This window comes from Taudactylus pleione, unplaced genomic scaffold, assembly GCF_031769625.1.
Source record: "Taudactylus pleione unplaced genomic scaffold, aTauple2 ptg000290l, whole genome shotgun sequence".
In the NCBI taxonomy this organism is placed as follows: Eukaryota; Metazoa; Chordata; class Amphibia; order Anura; family Myobatrachidae; genus Taudactylus; species Taudactylus pleione.
This window is the reverse complement of record NW_028284692.1, coordinates 3,832,957-3,838,956: the sequence shown is the minus strand read 5'-3', so window position 1 is coordinate 3,838,956 and position 6,000 is coordinate 3,832,957.

The window sequence follows — 6,000 nt, the reverse complement described above, 5'->3', positions numbered from 1 at the left end:
CGCCCAATGGCTTACCCCACTTAAGCCGTATTCAATTTGAGCCGAGCCGCGTTAAGTTAACGCGGCCCGGACTTAATGCCGACTTCACCTGTTTTGTAGGTGTTAAAGTATCGCGCGCGTGCACGCTTTACCCCGTATTCAATTTCAAAGTACACATAAAAAGGCACCCAGCAATACTGTAACAAGCGGAAAGTACTGTAATTTTTGGGGAAATCAGCCTGTCACCCCCCAAATGATGCTCTGACATGGGGGATCACTATTTTACCCCCTGATTTGGCTCGCTGAAGGTATTTGGTGTTTTTAAATGGGCTCAATAGCTGTCAAATAGTGTTTTTCTATACCTGATGCAGAATAGTATTTAGGAGTATTTTTTCCCGAAAATAACTTATCCTAGCAAATTTGGGGTACTTGAAAATGGGGGTCAGCATATTTAAAGTTGAAAAAGTGAACTTTAAAAAATCGTGAAAAATCCACCTGCCGCAAACACCTGCAATCAAACAAACACTTGGGGACCCCCCAGAGTAAAGATCGCTAGTTTTTAACTGTGTACCCCAATTTTTTTTTTTTCGCCCCCTTTTTCAAAATCAATTTTTGGGGTGTCCTTACGTTTTTTTTTTTACATTTTGACACAGATTACCTTTGGGGGGCTGTCTGAACGCTGCAGGGGGGTTCCCGAAATGTTGCACAATAAAAAAAAAACAATTCTGCACTTTTTTCCACCTGCCATTCATAGGCGATACTTTACCGCCTATTACATTGCTTTGACTCTCCGCCTAGGCGGAAAGTCTTTCAAATTGAATACGGAAGAGAACCAAAACAGGCGATAATGACATCATCGGTGGTAACTTAACGCGGATCCGGACTTAATGCTTCAAACTGAATACGGGCCTTAGACTCTCCCGGGGATTTGTGATATCTGACGCCACCAATATTGTGCGGGCATTAAATTTGGGCAAATTCCAGCACGTCCCATGTTTTGCTCACACAATAAATTTGGTGGTGCAGAATTTTCTGAAACACGACAGGGGCTTGCAGGAGACGCTTTGGGTGGCCCGAACAATTTCGGGACACTTTCGCTATTCAGCGACTGCGTGCCGAAGACTGGAGCGCCAGCACTCTTGAACCTGCCCTGCCATCACCTGAAGCAAGAGGTTGTGATGCGGTGGAACTCAACCCTCTATATGCTTCAGAGGATGGAGGAGCAGCAAAAGGCCATTCAAGTCTATACATCCACCTATGACATAGGCAAAGGAAGGGGTAATGCACCTCCCCCAAGCGCAGTGGAGAATGATTTCCGCCAAGGTTCTGCAGCCCTTCACACGTGAAGTCAGTTCAGACACTGCCAGCTTGAGTCAGGTCATTCCCCTCATCAGGCTTTTGCAGAAGCAGCTGGAGAAAGTGAAGGAGGAGCTAAGACGGAGTGATTCCGCTAGGCATGTGGGACTTGTGGATGAAGCCCTTCATTCGCTTTGCCAGGATTCCAGGGTGGTCAATCTGTTGAAATCAGACCACTACATTTTGGCCACCGTGCTTGATCCTAAGTTTAAAGCCTATGTGGTGTCTCTCTTTCCGGCCGACACAAGCCTGCAGAGGTGCAAAGACCTGCTGGTGAAAACACTGTCAGCTGAAGCGGAACCTGACACGTCAACAGCTCCTTCTTCATTTTCTCCAGCAACTGGGGCTGCCAGGAAACAACTTAGGTATCCTAAGCAACCCGCTGGTGGTGATGCAGGGTAGACAGGACCAAGTTTGGACATCTGGTCCGGACTGAAGGACCTGGCAACAATTTCTGACATGTCTACTGTCACTGTATATGATACTGTCACCATTGACAGAATGGTGGAGGATTACATCGGTGACAGCATCCAAATAGGCATGTCAGACAGTCCATACCTGTACTGGCAGGAAAAGGAGGCAATTTGGAGGCACCTGTACAAACTGGCTTTATTTTACCTAAGTTGCCCCCCCTCCAGTGTGTACTCCAAAAGAGTGTTTAGTGCAGCTGGGAACCTTGTCAGCGAAAGGCGTAGGACAGTGTTGGCTAACCTTGACACTCCAGCTGTTATGAAACAAGATAACCCAGCATGCACTGCTACAGTTTTGCTATTAGGGCATGCTAAAACTGTGGCCGGGCATGCTGGGATATATAGTTCCACAACAGCTGGAGTGTCAAGGTTAGCCAACACTGGCGTAGGAGGTTGCTTCCACATAATGTGGAGAAGATGATGTTCATCAAAATGAATTATCAATTCTTCCAGGGAGATCAGCCTCCAGAAAGTACAGAGGGACCTGTGGTAGTGGATTCCAGCGGGGAAAAATTAATACTCTGTGAGGATGAGGATGTACACAACACTGAAGAGGGTGAGGAATCGGTGGATGAGGACGACATCTTGCCTCCGTAGAGCCGGTTTGTGCAGGGACAGATTAATTGCCAGCTTGTTTTGTGGGGGCTCAAACGAACCAATAATTTCAGCCACAGTTGTGTGGCAGACCCTGGCACTGAAATGATTGGTTTGTTAAAGAGTGCATGTCCTGTTTATACACCATAAGGGTGGGTGGGAGGGCCCAAGGTCAATTCCATTTTGCACTTCTTTGCATTATCTACTGTTTGGGGCCTAATTTTTCAAACTGCCATCCTGTTTGCCACTGCAGTGTCACTCCTAGATGTGCCGCCCACTTGTGTTGCTGAGCAATCCAGATCCAGCTACCTCGGTGCAACCTTTTGGCCTAAAAACAATATCGTGAGGTGTTCAGAATAGACTGGAAATTAGTGGAAATTAATGTTATTGAGGTTATTAATAGCATAGGAGCAGAAAAACCCACAAATTCTGTGATTTTAGCTGTTTTTATGCTTTATTCCAAAAAAATACAGATCCAAAACACAAAACGCAGAACCCAAAACACGGAAGGGTGGTTTTAGCAAAACCAATCCAGATCCAAAACATGAAGAAAGATCCAAAACCAAAACACGCAAAGTGGCCAATGCACACCCCTAATATATATATGTGTATACTAAGGATCGGTATGAAATACCATATACGTCTGTCTGATGGTCAGACAAATCCAGTGGGCTAGTGACTGATTTGAAGCTGGCCAACCCGGATGAGCAGCATCATACAAAAACAAATAGTTTTACATATTTACGAATTAGAAGTCTGTACCTCTGGTATGCAAGACCATCTTCTTCTGGAGGAAAAAAAACATCAGATCTGAAATCTGAACCTTCAGCGAACCCAACCGCAGACCAGCTGAGAAACCTGCTTGCAGAAAAAGTAGAAATCTGGCTAGGTTGAAATCTGTAGGAGGAGCCCCTCTACGTTCACGACCAGAATATAAGTTTTCCAATTACGGTGGTAATGTTTAGAAGTACCTTCTAAAGCATAGTAGGAATTACCATGGATGGGACCTTTTTTCATTTCAAAATAGCCCTTTTAACAGCCACATCTTCAAACGTAGTCGCTTTAAGTCTGGATAGACTAAAGAACCATGTAGTGAGAGATCTTCTCTCAGATGTAGAGGTCTTGGATCATCGATCAGCAGAAGTTGAATGATGGAATACCAAGCTCTGTGAGGCCAATCCGGAGCTACCAATAGAGCCCTGGCATTTTCCCTTTTGATGTAGAATCCAAGGGAGAAGAGGAAACAGAGGAAACAGATAAACAAATTTGAACTGCCACTGTGTTGACAATGCGTCCACTGCCACTGCCACCAGGTCTGCCGTCCTAGAGCTGTAGAAAGGCAGTTGCTGATTTTATCTGGATGCCATGAGGTTGACCTGGGAAGATCTCACCATTGGTGAAAAACCTCTGGGTTTAGTGCTCATTCCTCTGTATGCACGTCCTGTTGGCTGAGGTATTCTGCTTCCCAATTTGCTACACCTGGAATGAAGATTGCTGAGATTGCCATCGCAAACTTTTCTGCCCAGGTTAGAATTCCCACACTCCCTCCAGTAGGAGTATCGAGTTCAACCACCAGAGAAGGGGTATGCGAGTTGTGGGACTTAACTTTACCCGTTGGTGAAGGAAAAGATGAGATCCTGTTCACTGTTCACAGAGATAAGGACTAGCTGAAAAATCCTGGAGAGAAATCATCTGTAAGGAAAAGGCCTATAATGCCTTGACCATCTTCCCCCGGAGTCGAATGCAAACATACATACACCGATACCAGACGATGTTGAAGGACCAACCTCACCTTTTCTTGAATGGAAGTTGCTTTTTCCTGATGAAGGAACACTTTCTGAGATAAGGTGTCCATGAGCATACCCAGAAACTGTAGCCTCATGAGACTTGGGAAAATTCAGAATTCACCCATGACAAATGAGACGGCTGTGAGTCACTGTGACATTCTGCAGTAGTTGGTCCCTGGAATGGGCCTTCAGCCGAGGATCGTCCAAGTAAGGGATAATAGTGATCCCCTGTTTCCAAAGGAGAGTCATCACAGCCATGAGCTTTGTGAATGTCCAGTGGACTGATGATAAGCCAAAGGGTAAGTCCTGAGACTGGAAATGAGAGATCCTAAATACGAATCTCAGAAATGCCTGGTGAAGTGGCCAGATAGGGATGTGAAGAAGTCGTCCTTGATATCCAGAGATATCGTGAACCGCCGTCCTCTAGTCCCGCAATCCCTGACTGAAGAGACTCTGGGTCTCATTCAGACCTGGTCACAAGCGATGAGCGCTCACAACTGGGTCGATGGTTAGGCCCTGTGCATGCGCAGCGGCCGCACTGCAAGTGCGCAAGCCCCGAAGCAAGAGAGAAACTCTTTCGCTCCGGAGCTCACTACAAAAGGGCCGGCTGTCGATGTTGATCGACAGCTCGGCCCGTTTTGTAGGCGGGGCAGTGGTTTCACAAACGGAGGCATTCCTTAAGGAATGCCTGCCGTTTTGTGGGCGGCCGCACTGACATAAGCAGTGATGCCAGTGGGGAGCTTCCTGCTCGATCAGAGCAGGAAGCTCCCTGGGGCTTGCGGCTGCCGAGACCCAACCTTAGGGTCTCGTCGCAAGCCCCGATGGTCGCGATGGTCTCCCTCATTCAGAACGAGTGCTCGCTTCTTGCAAGTGCCTCTGAATGAGGGCCTCTATCTTGAACTTGAAAATCCTTAGGAATAGATTGAGATTCTACAAGTTCAGAGTAGGTCTGACCTAGCCGTAAAGCTTCAGAACCACGAAAAGATTGAAGTAAAAAACGTTGTCTGGTCTGATGTCTGGGAACCTGGACAACCACTCTCGTGGATAGAAGCTAATGTATAGTTTGCTGTAAAACGATACTCCTGTCGTTGGAAACTGGCAAACCTGTGTAAAAAACCAAGGTAGAGGAGACTAAAAAGTCAAGCTTGTATCCCCGAGTGATGAGATCCCGGACCCAAACGTCCATACAAGATTCCGTCCATATTACTCTGAAGTCCTGAAGACCCGCACCCACTCTAGGGACCCCCAGGTGAAAGGAAAGCCCATCATGCACTTGGCTTAATAGTGGACTTTGTTGAGTAGATGTAGTAGCGACTCTGCCCCGACCTCCGGAACCACGGGAAGTTGATGGTCCCGCGAACAACCCGGAGCACTAAAGGACCGAAACGAGGGTCCTGAATAAGAACTTCTAGGGTGAGGAGTCGCAGACAGAATATAAGAGGATTTACCCCCAGTAGCTTGAGAAATCCATTTATCTAGATCCACTGCAAGAAAAAACTATCCGGGAATGGAAGTGTTTTCACAGCTTTCTTCTATACTGCACTCTGCCTTCATGCAGATTACAATGACAGGACGTAGTATCACACCTGCAGCTGTACAAATGGACTTGAGAAAAAACTTCAAACTCCTGTCCGATGTCTTTAAAAGACATGTCCCCAGGAACCGGTAGCGTCAACTTCTTAAACAGCCGCCAAACCTATGTATATAATGTAGTGGGAGACTCACAAGATTAACTGCTATGCATGAAAAAGAGAAAAAAGATAATAACCGCTGGGACATCTGAAATCTGTTTATCCAGATGTTCCCAAGATGAC